General features: G+C 44.9%; 1 protein-coding gene across 2 annotated transcripts in view; it reads left to right on the top strand.

The window, feature by feature from the left end:
• Positions 1–2424: 2424 nt before the first annotated feature.
• Positions 2425–12309, top strand: part of BABAM1 (BRISC and BRCA1 A complex member 1) — a 47880-nt gene continuing 37995 nt past the window's right edge. Inside the window, exon 1 of one of the 2 annotated variants that reach the window (XM_040417481.1) lies at positions 2425–2530. The gene's annotated coding sequence lies outside the window, so the exon portion shown is untranslated. Of the gene's footprint in view, positions 2613–12309 lie in introns of both variants that reach the window. The other variant, XM_040417482.1, reaches the window with a different exon arrangement.

The raw sequence follows: 12309 nt of genomic DNA on the forward strand, positions 1-12309 counted from the left end.
ACGTCATGCAGTCACACAGGGGCTGCCTCCCATTGATTCCAATCGGAGGCCGCACTGCCGTTCATGCTGCCACAGTTTATGGCTGCAAGCAAACCAAGCCAACATGTCCTCATGTATTTTCTTGGCTCATTCATGGCTGTAAACCGCTGCTTTCCAGTGGGAGGTGGTTTCCATGTGGCTGCCCACTTTCTTTTGTTGTTGCATGGAATCTGTACTTAAAGGGGTTCTGCAGTTTGTTTAAACTAATGGTCTATCCTCTGGATAGATCATTAGCATCTGATCGGCGGGGGTCCGACACCCGGGACCCCCGCCAATCAGATGCTGATGATCTATCCAGAGAATAGATCATCAGTTTAAACAAACTGCAGAACCCCCTGAATTCAGCATGCAAAAAAATGCAGTCTGAATGGTGTTTGACAGTGACGCGGTTGCCGTGCAATGTGTAGTTTGTGGTTTGCAAGTGGGGATTAAGGTGTTTCCTGGGTGTGGCCGCAAGCTTGATATAAACCTGTGGCTTGCTGGGTGCAGTTGTACTACAGCCTTGCTTGGTGTTGGAGCTTTGCTCCTTGCCTGGGTGTTTCAGCCCAGTCCTTGAGGGCCACCTTATGTACCTTCCTTGTACCTTTAACCTCACTTGTTGTATGTGTGGTGTGGGTTTATGTTCTGGGTGTGTGAAGCATTTTGTTGGTTACATGTCTGGGCTTTTGTTGGTGTTGGTCCCTGCATGTACGCTTTACGTCACCCGGTATGTTTATACCTCCATAAGGGGGCTGGTTTCCCGGAGGGGTTAACCATTAGTCTGTATGCAGTGCGGCCGTGCTCCTTGCTGCATGGGGTCCAGGCAGTATCAGCAGTGCTGGATACCTGTGTGTGTGTGTGTGTGTTGTCTGTACGGTGTCCTGTTTGGTGTGTGGGCACCTGTACTTATGCACCGGTTCCAGTCGTGGTGGCTGTGGCAGGTAAGTGTGTTTCTGGTGTTCTTACCTGCCGATCCAGATGCTGCATATGGTCATTTCCCTTCCACCTGTTACTAGGCAGCTGGAGACTCCGGTTCGTCTGAGTCCCTGAGGAACCGGTTGTCTCCTATTCCTGACCCCTATGCCAGGGACCGTCAGAGTCAACAGGATCCAGGTTCCAGTGCATGAGCCTTCCCACCTTCAGGGTTTGCTCATGCGGTCAGGAGATCAGGGTCAGGATTAGGGCGGCTGTAGGTTGTGGCCTGCTCCCTTCTCTGTAGTCTGGCCTAGTAACAGTTCCCATTATACGGTGGGGAGTTTTTCCCACTCCCCACTGTGACAAGTGGGGTCTGCATTAAGGGGGTTCTAATCTGGGTACTGTATTTCTGCAAGGGGTCTAGTCTGAATATCTTTAGGCCCCTTGCAGACGAGCGAGTATTCCGTGCGGGTGCAATGCGTGATGCGAACGCAATGCGCCCGCGCGGAATCCGGACTTATCCATTTCAATGGGGCTGTGTACATGAGCGTTGGTTTTCATGCATCACTTGTGCGTTCCGTGAAAATCGCAGCATGTTCTATATTCTGCGATTTTTCACGCAACGCTGGCCCCATCGAAGCAAGTGCGGATGCAATGCGTTTTTCACTGACAGTTGCTAAGAGATGTTGTTTGTAAACATTCAGTTTTTTTATCACGCGCTTAAAAAATGCATTAAATCGCATTGCACCCGCACGATAACAACTGAATGCGATTGCAGACAAAACTGAATGAACTTGCATGCGAAAACATGCATTTTTCACTGAACGCACCTGCAGCACATCCGGACACGCTCGTCTGCAAGGGGCCTTAGGGGTCTGCACGTGTTTTTTTTTTTTTTTTTTACGATTTCTGGTAAGGTGTCTGTATAAGTTTACAGGGTCTGGTCTCTCTAATCATTTTGGGGCGTGGTGAAGGGTATTAGAGATACAAATGCTATCGTTTGGGGACGTGCCCCATATAAATGGGCTTACCTGTATACCATTATTGGGTCTGGTCTCGGATCTGTACCTTTAAAAGGTTTGCATTTTTTTTTTTTTTACGTCTCGTGTACAGTCTACATTAGGCTAGGTCTTTTTGGGGGGGGGGGGGCATATGCACTATCTGTGAGTCAAATGTGTTTTTGGAGTGTGTCCTCTATACATTTGGTGTGGCACACAGCATGCCTCCTTTCAAGTCACAGCTGGCATTGTTTCAAGCCAGCCGAGTTGCAGGAGGCTTTGAGAGAAACGCCACATCCCTGAAAGTGTAAACCAGAACCAGAAAAACAAAACCCAGATAAACGCGAATGTTCTTTGTAAACCTGACTGGAATAGATTAGATTAAAAAACGATAGAAATTCCACAGTAGTCAGCCATTCTATGCCACAATAAAAGCTTCCTTCGTGCACCCATCACGGTACCACACCTTTCGGCGCACGCAAAACTACAATTCCCACAATTCCCCACTCGCTACAGGCACTTCCGGGACAAATATGTCTGCATCTTGTGTGAAGTGTTGAAGAAGCCGAGACTCGCGGGACGTAAGCTGCTGCCTCCAGGTGAGCCCGAGGGTCAGTCTGGAATAAGCAGTGCCGCCCGCGGAGTGATCCAGAAGGTGAAGCGGCGGGCTGGCTAGTGCAGGTGGGACTATAAGTCACAGAACAACGTCATACATATCATGTCTCTGGTGTATTGGGTTATCCTTCTCAAACATTCACATACCTAAATAAAGCGCATCCCCTCAGGCTGTATCAGTGCAGTGCCATGAATGTAGGAAGCCTCTGAAACATTTTGTGCTGTAAAGTACCCATGTCCTGTCACCCCTTTCTCTAAAATGACCCCTCCCCATAATAAGTGCACATCAGACAGTAATTTTGAGACAGAATCATCTGTAAAATGTAACCTACAGTGTTATAATCATTAAGTGTTCTGTGTCCGCATTGCGGAACGGGTCCGGACCCATTCACTTCAATGGGGCCACAAAAGATGTTGACAGCACGCCGTGTGCTGTCCGCATCAGTAGTCGCGTTCCGTGACATGGCAAAAAAGATGGATGCCTTGATCACACTTGAAGACAGCATCTAAAGGCTGCAATGTGCGCGATCAACATTATTGCCGTCGAGCGCCATGTTTAAAGACCCCCATTAGCGCCGTCCATGTACTGGTAGCGAAGGGGTTAAAACGTCACTTTAATAAGAGCCTTCCTGTGTGCTAACGATTAAGAAGCGTTACCTACAGTGATGTATTATTACCCTGTGAATGCTATCCAGCATAGAGCGTTGTAGAGAGTACTTGGGAGTGTCCCGTCTGAGATGGCGAGTGGATCCAGTTGGCGGGTACTGAAAGGTCCTGGATTATGGAGCAAGGTCTAAAATTGAATGGGCTCCTTCTTAGAGTCCATTCACACATCCGTAACTATTTGCGGATCCGCAAAACACTGATACTGGCCATGTGTGTGTTCTGCATTTGGCCCGCCCTAAGAGAGAAACTATAAAAAAGTTATGGGGGTCAGAATATGGTGATGTAAAAAGAATATATATATATATATATATATTTTTTTTTTTTAAGTATTTGAACATGTAAAACCTATGCATATCTTGAGTTCTCAGGAGGAAGCACGTGGACCAAATATGGATTAGGCCACGTATTTCTTTGGTGTACATCGCAAGATAGGGGTTTTATGTGTGACCTTGGTTGGAGAGGACGCTAGCCTTTTCCAGACCCGGTTCTGGTCTTTGAAAGATTTGTGTATGATCCGCATGCTATCTTCAGGTTTTATGATAGGGGTCTCTGTGAAGTAGTTCCATCTAAGGGTACATTCACACTTGCGGCAGAGGATTCCGGCAGGCAGTTCCGGCAATCCAGATGCATTTGTGATGCGGATCCGTCTCTCAAATGCATTGCAATACTAGATCCGTCTCTCCGGTGTCATCCGGAAAAAATGGATCCGGTATTTAATATATATTTTTTTGCATTTTTAAAGGTCTGCGCATGCTCATAAGCCGGATCCGTTTTGCCAGAACACTCAATGCCGGATCCGGCACTAATACGCTTCAATGCGGCATTCCGGTAAGTTGTTCAGGATTTTTTGCTGGAGAGAAAACTGCAGCATGCTGCGGTATTTTCTCCGTCCAAAAAAACGTAAGAGGGACTGAACTGATGCATCCTGAATGGAATGCTCTCCTTTCAGAATGTTTTAGGGTAAAACTGATCGTTTTTTTTTTTTCCAGTATTGAGCCCCGAGGACATAACTCAATACCGGAACACTTTAATGCAAGTGTGAATGTACCCTTACTGATTTTCTGGCTACAATCTCCTGACCTGGCTTTGGGAAGGGGACACGTGAGCGTAATTTCCCATTCTGGCCACTGCTTGTTTCTCAAGAGCGCACAGCATTATAATGTGTCTATGCATGACCTGTAGCTACTGAATTATACTGACAGCATTATGCCAGTACAATTCAGTAGATATTAGGCCTTAGGCTCTTATGTTATGGAGCTGGAGGCTGCAGCATATCCCTGCACATGGTGGCCAAGAACCAAGGCTTCTAATGTATATAAAGGGAGCACTGGAGGAGGATATCTAGTGTATATGGGTGGAGTACTGGAGGAGGGTATGTAATTTATATACAGTGCCTTGAAGAAATATTCATACCCCTTGAACTTTTTCCAATTTTTTTTTCACTTCACACCCACAAACTCAAATGTATTTTATTGGGATTTTATGTGATAGACCAACACAAAGTGTGTGAAGTGAAAAGAAAATATTACATGGTCTTCCAAAAATTTTATCAATAAAAATCTGGAAAGCGTGGCGTGCATTTGTGTTCAGCCTCCCTGAGTCAATACTTTGTAGGACCACCTTTCACTGCAGTCACAGCTGCAAGTCTTTTGGGGTATGACCAGTGTCGGACCGGGGTACTTAGGGACCACCAGTAAAATTTATTTTGGGGGCACACCGTACGGATACATTCAAATATAATAAATAATCTAACAAGTTTTTTATGTGGACATAAGCTGGTTGAGGTGCTGTACATTGAATATATGTATGTAGTGTACTAAATCTAATGTGTTATGTGCCCCTTGTGCAGGGGGTGGGAGACTAGGGGCCCACCTTGCTCAGGGGCCCACCGGGGGATTCCCCTGTACCCCTGTGGGCCAGTCCAAGCCTGGGTATGACTCTACCAGCTTTGCACATCTAGAGGCTTCGATTTTTGCTCATTATTTGCAAAATAGCTTAAGCTCAGTCAGATTGGATGGAGAGTGTCTGTGAACAGCAATTTTCAAGTCTTGTCCCAGATTCTCAATGGGATTTAGTTCTGGACTTTCACTGGGCCATTCTAACACATGAATACGCATTGATTTAAACCATTCCATTGTAGCTCTGACTATATGTTTAGGGTCGTTGATCTGCTGGAAGGTGAACCTCCACTCCAGTCTTACAGTAAGTCTTTTGCAGCCTCTAACAGGTTTTCCTCCCAGATTTCCCTGTATTTAGCTCCATCCATTTCCCCATCAACCCTGACCAGCTTCCTTTTCCCTGTTGAAGAAAAGCATCCCCACAGCATGCTGCTGCCACCATGTTTCACGGTGGGAATGGTGTGTTCAGGGTGATGTGCAGTGTTAGGTTCCCGCCACACATAGCGTTTTGCATTTATGCCAAAAAGGTCAACTTTAGTCTAATCTGACCCAAGAACCTTCTTCCACATGTTTGCTGTGTCCCCTACATGGCTTGTGGCAAACTGCAAACATAACTTCTTATGGCTTGTTGTCAAAAATGGCTTTCTTCTTGTCACTCTTTCATAAAGGCCAGATTTTTGGAAAACACAATTAATAGTTGTCCTGTGGACATATTCTCCCACCGAGCTGTGTATCTCTGCAGCTCCTCCAGAGTGACCACGGTCATGCAACTTACCACCCAAATGAATTTTACTTCCTTTTCTTCTCACTAATAGAGCTTTCATTTGGTGGTATTTCATTGCTGCTGACATTTTTACTTTTTTTGTTATTAATCGAAATTTAACGATTTTTTTGCAAAAAAATGACATTTTTCACTTTCAGTTGTAAAATTTTGCAAAAAAAACGAGATTCATATAGAAATTTTGCTCTAAATTTATAGTTCTACATGTCTTTGATAAAAAAAAAATGTTTGGGTAAAAAAAAAAAATGGTTTGGGTAAAAGTTATAGCGTTTACAAACTATGGTACAAAAATGTGAATTTCCGCTTTTTGAAGCAGCTCTGACTTTCTGAGCACCTGTCATGTTTCCTGAGGTTCTACAATGCCCAGACAGTACAAATACCCCACAAATGACCCCATTTCTGAAAGTAGACACCCTAAGGTATTCACTGATGGGCATAGTGAGTTCATAGAACTTTTTATTTTTTGTCACAAGTTAGCGGAAAATGATGATTTTTTTTTTTTTTTCTTACAAAGTCTCATATTCCACTAACTTGTGACAAAAAATAAAAAGTTCTATGAACTCACTATGCCCATCAGCGAATACCTTGGGGTCTCTTCTTTCCAAAATGGGGTCACTTGTGGGGTAGTTATACTGCCCCGGCATTCTAGGGGCCCAAATGTGTGGTAAGGAGTTTGAAATCAAATTCTGTAAAAAATGACCTGTGAAATCCGAAAGGTGCTCTTTGGAATATGGGCCCCTTTGCCCACCTAGGCTGCAAAAAAGTGTCACACATCTGGTATCTCCGTACTCAGGAGAAGGTGGGGAATGTGTTTTGGGGTGTCATTTTATATATACCCATGCTGGGTGAGAGAAATATCTTGGCAAAAGACAACTTTTCCCATTTTTTTATACAAAGTTGTCATTTGATCAATATATTTATCTCACCCAGCATGGGTATATGTAAAAAGACACCCCAAAACACATTCCCCACCTTCTCCTTAATACGGAGATACCAGATGTGTGACACTTTTTTGCAGCCTAGGTGGGCAAAGGGGCCCATATTCCAAAGAGCACCTTTCGGATTTCACAGGTCATTTTTTACAGAATTTGATTTCAAACTCCTTACCACACATTTGGGCCCCTAGAATGCCAGGGCAGTATAACTACCCCACAAGTGACCCCATTTTGGAAAGAAGAGACCCCAAGGTATTCGCTGATGGGCATAGTGAGTTCATAGAACTTTTTATTTTTTGTCACAAGTTAGTGGAATATGAGACTTTGTAAGAAAAAAAAACAAAAAAAAAAAACATCATTTTCCACTAACTTGTGACAAAAAATAAAAAATTCTAGGAACTTGCCATGCCCCTCACGGAATACCTTGGGGTGTCTTCTTTCCAAAATGGGGTCACTTGTGGGGTAGTTATACTGCCCTGGCATTTTCCAGGGGCCCTAATGTGTGGTAAGTAGGTAAATGACCTGTGAAATCCGAAAGGTGCTCTTTGGAATGTGGGCCCCTTTGCCCACCTAGGCTGCAAAAAAGTGTCACACATCTGGTATCTCCGTACTCAGGAGAAGGTGGGGAATGTGTTTTGGGGTGTCATTTTAATACCTTGGGGTCTCTTCTTTCCAAAATGGGGTCACTTGTGGGGTAGTTATACTGCCCTGGCATTCTAGGGGCCCAAATGTGTGGTAAGGAGTTTGAAATCAAATTCTGTAAAAAATGACCTGTGAAATCCGAAAGGTGCTCTTTGGAATGTGGGCCCCTTTGCCCACCTAGGCTGCAAAAAAGTGTCACACATCTGGTATCTCCGTACTCAGGAGAAGGTGGGGAATGTGTTTTGGGGTGTCATTTTACATATACCCATGCTGGGTGAGAGAAATATCTTGGCAAAAGACAACTTTTCCCATTTTTTTTTAATACAAAGTTGGCATTTGACCAAGATATTTATCTCACCCAGCATGGGTATATGTAAAATGACACCCCAAAACATATTCCCCAACTTCTGCTGAATACGGAGATACCACATGTGTGACACTTTTTTGCAGCCTAGGTGGGCAAAGGTGCCCAAATTCCTTTTAGGAGGGCATTTTTAGACATTTGGATACCAGACTTCTTCTCACGCTTTGGGGCCCCTAGAATGCCAGGGCAGTATAAATACCCCACATGTGACCCCATTTTGGAAAGAAGACACCCCAAGGTATTCAATGAGGGGCATGGCGAGTTCATTGAAAAAAAAAAAATTTGGCACAAGTTAGCGGAAATTGATTTTTTTGATTTTGTTCTCACAAAGTCTCCCTTTCCGCTAACTTGGGACAAAAATTTCAATCTTTCATGGACTCAATATGCCCCTCAGCGAATACCTTGGGGTGTCTTCTTTCCAAAATGGTGTTATTTGTGGGGTGTTTGTACTGCCCTGGCATTTGAGGGTCTCCGCAATCATTACATGTATGCCCAGCATTAGGAGTTTCTGCTATTCTCCTTATATTGAGCATACGGGTAATGAGATTTTTTTTTTCCGTTCAGCCTCTGGGCTGAAAGAAAAAAATGAACGGCACAGATTTCTTCATTCGCATCGATCAATGTGGATGAAAAAATCTCTGCCAAAAAAAGAAAAAGGAGGGGAAAGGCGTCTGCCAGGACATAGGAGCTCTGCCCAACATCCATACCCACTTCAGCTCGTATGCCCTGGCAAACCCGATTTCTCCATTCACATCAATCGATGTGGATGAATAAATCATTGCCGGGATTTTTTTTTTTTTATATATACAAAGTGTTTGCCAAAGTACTGTATATGAACACCGCCACCTCCTCAGCTCATATGCCTCGGCAAACATATCTTTTACTGCAGAGGAGAAATCTCGTCTTGCAGCGCCGCATACACCGACTTGCGTGTAATCTGACAGCAGCGCAATGCTTCTGTCCGAATGCACATCAGTGCTGCAGCTGGTCGATCGGTTGGTCCACCTGGAAGGTAAAAAAAACAAAACAAAAAAGAAAAAACCAGGCCGCAAAGCAATAACTTTATTAACTTTAGAACAGAACATATTAACTTTTTTAAACTTTTTTAACTTTTTTACTTACCGGTAATTTTTTTTTTGTTTAGTTTTTTTTACCTTTATAGAACAAACCTCTCCTTCCCCATGGGACAATTTGCAAAGCGCAAATCGCCCAAAGATGTGGCGAAGTACGTTATGCACTTTATCCCAGGTGAAAGGAGAGGTTTGCAGCAGCTGAGAGTAAAAGGGCCCTAATAGCCCTGTGTGCCTGTCCTGTGAGATGCAATCCCTATGCTAAGTGTACCTGTGTGTGGTACTTCCGGAAACACTCTCCATAGCATAGGGCAGGGTGGTCCGGACAGTCAGGACAGAAATAGCGGGTGTCACGCCTTATTCCACTCCTGCTACAGACACGACATCTTTTTCGGGGTGACGGTTGGGTTGAGGTACCAGGAACGACACTGGGGAAATGTCGCTCGTGTAGACGGCTAACTACACTGGGGGATGGGGCCACGGAACCTCCTGGGTAAAGGAGGTTCTCGATGATCTCTTCCTGGAATTTGAGGAAAGATCGTGTTCTCCCAGCCTTACTGTAGAGAACAAAACTATTGTAGAGCGCCAATTGAATTAAATATACAGACACCTTCTTATACCAGCGTCTGGTTCTGCGGGAAACTAAATACGGAGACAACATCTGGTCATTGAAGTCCACCCCTCCCATGAGCGCATTATAGTCGTGGACACAGAGGGGCTTTTCAATGACACGGGTTGCTCGCTCAATTTGGATTGTCGTGTCTGCGTGAATGGAGGAGAGCATGTAAACGTCACGCTTGTCTCTCCATTTCACCGCGAGCAGTTCTTCGTTACACAAGGCAGCCCTCTCCCCCCTTGCAAGACGGGTGGTTACAAGCCGTTGGGGGAAGCCCACGCGACTAGTTTGCGCGGTGCCACAGGCGCAAATCCGTTCTAGAAACAAATGCCTAAAGAGGGCCACACTTGTGTAAAAATTGTCCACATAAAGATGGTACCCCTTGCCGAATAAGGGTGACACCAAGTCCCAGACTGTCTTCCCACTGCTCCCCAGGTAGTCAGGGCAACCGACCGGCTCCAGGGTCTGATCTTTTCCCTCATAGATCCGAAATTTGTGGGTATAGCCTGTGGCCCTTTCACAGAGCTTATACAATTTGACCCCATACCGGGCACGCTTGCTTGGGATGTACTGTTTGAAGCCAAGGCGCCCGGTAAAATGTATTAGGGACTCGTCTACGCAGATGTTTTGCTCGGGGGTATACAAATCTGCAAATTTCTGGTTGAAATGGTCTATGAGGGGCCGAATTTTGTGGAGCCGGTCAAAAGCTGGGTGGCCTCTGGGACGGGAGGTGGTGTTGTCGCTAAAATGCAGGAAACGGAGGATGGCCTCAAATCGTGCCCTGGGCATAGCAGCAGAGAACATGGGCATGTGATGAATCGGGTGCGTTGACCAATATGACCGCAATTCATGCTTTTTTGTCAGGCCCATGTTGAGGAGAAGACCCAAAAAAATTTTAATTTCGGAAACTTGGACTGGTTTCCACCTGAAAGGCTGGGCATAAAAGCTTCCCGGGTTTGCGGTTATAAATTGTGTGGCATACTGGTTGGTCTCTGCCACGACTAAGTCCAAGAGCTCCGCAGTCAAGAACAGCTCAAAAAATCCCACGGCCGAACCGATTTGTGCCGTCTCAACCCGAACTCCAGACTGGGCGGTGAAAGGGGGAACTACAGGTGCGGCTGAAGTTGGTGACTGCCAATCAGGGTTTGCCAGCACCTCAGGGATTCTAGGGGCTCTACGGGCCTGTCTGTGCGGTGGCTGCGACGGGGTAACTACTGCACGTGCCACCGTACCAGCTTCAACTGCCCTTTTTTTCCTTTCACTGGTGATTGACAGGGGCGATCAAAGGGTTAATTGGGGTGCAGGGGGGTGATCAGGGGCTACAGTGAAGTGTTTGGTGTACTCACAGTGATGTCTGCTTCTCTGCTGGATCCAACCGACGAAAAGGACCAGCAGAGGAGCAGAGAAGCCATATAACAGATCATATTTACTAATATGATCTGTTATATGGCTTGTGATTGGATTTTTTAAAAATGGCCAGCCTGCCAGCCAATGATCATTGCTGGCAGGCTGGTGACGAACTTGTTCTTTAACTTTTGCCGGCCCGCGATGCGCATGCGCGCGCCGGCTTGGAGCGAAATCTCGCGAGATGACGCGTATATGCGTGACTGTGCGCAGCGCTGCCACCTCCGGAACGCGAATCTGCGTACAGCGGTCCGGAGGTGGTTAAACACCCTTAAAGACCAGGCCACTTTTTACACTTCTGACCTACCCTACTTTCACCGTTTTATTGCTCGGTCATGCAACTTACCACCCAAATGAATTTTACTTCCTTTTCTTCTCACTAATAGAGCTTTCATTTGGTGGTATTTCATTGCTGCTGGCATTTTTACTTTTTTTTGTTATTAATCGAAATTTAAAGATTTTTTTGCAAAAAAATGAAATTTTTCAGTTGTAAAATTTTGCAAAAAAAAAGACATCCATGTATAAATTTTGCTCTAAATTTATTGTTCTACATGTCTTTGATAAAAAAAAAATGTTTGGGTAAAAAAAAAAAATGGTTTGGGTAAAAGTTATAGCGTTTACAAACTATGGTACAAAAATGTGACTTTCCGCTTTTTGAAGCGGCTCTGACTTTCTGAGCACCTGTCATGTTTCCTGAGGTCCTACAATGCCCAGACAGTACAAACACCCCACAAATGACCCCATTTCGGAAAGTAGACACCCTAAGGTATTCGCTGATGGGCATAGTGAGTTCATAGAACTTTTTATTTTTTGTCACAAGTAAGTGGAAAATGATGATTTTTTTTTTTTTTTTTTCTTACAAAGTCTCATATTCCACTAACTTGTGACAAAAAATAAAAACTTCTATGAACTCACTATGCCCATCAGCGAATACCTTGGGGTGTCTTCTTTCCAAAATGGGGTCACTTGTGGGGTAGTTATACTGCCCTGGCATTCTAGGGGCCCAAATGTGTGGTAAGTAGGTAAATGACCTGTGAAATCCTAAAGGTGCTCTTTGGAATGTGGGTCCCTTTGCACACCTAGGCTGCAAAAAAGTGTCACACATGTGGTATCGCCGTATTCAGGAGAAGTTGGCCAATGTGTTTTGGGGTGTCTTTTTACATATACTCATGCTGGGTGAGAGAAATATCTCGGCAAAAGACAACTTTTCCCATTTTTTTTATACAAAGTTGGCATTTGACCAAGATATTTATCTCACCCAGCATGGGTATATGTAAAATGACACCCCAAAACACACTGCCCAACTTCTCCTGAGTACGGCGATGCCACATGTGTGACACTTTTTTGCAGCCTAGATGCGCAAAGGGGCCCACATTCCTTTTATGAG

This window comes from Bufo bufo, chromosome 2 (assembly GCF_905171765.1).
Source record: "Bufo bufo chromosome 2, aBufBuf1.1, whole genome shotgun sequence".
Classification (NCBI taxonomy): Eukaryota; Metazoa; Chordata; class Amphibia; order Anura; family Bufonidae; genus Bufo; species Bufo bufo.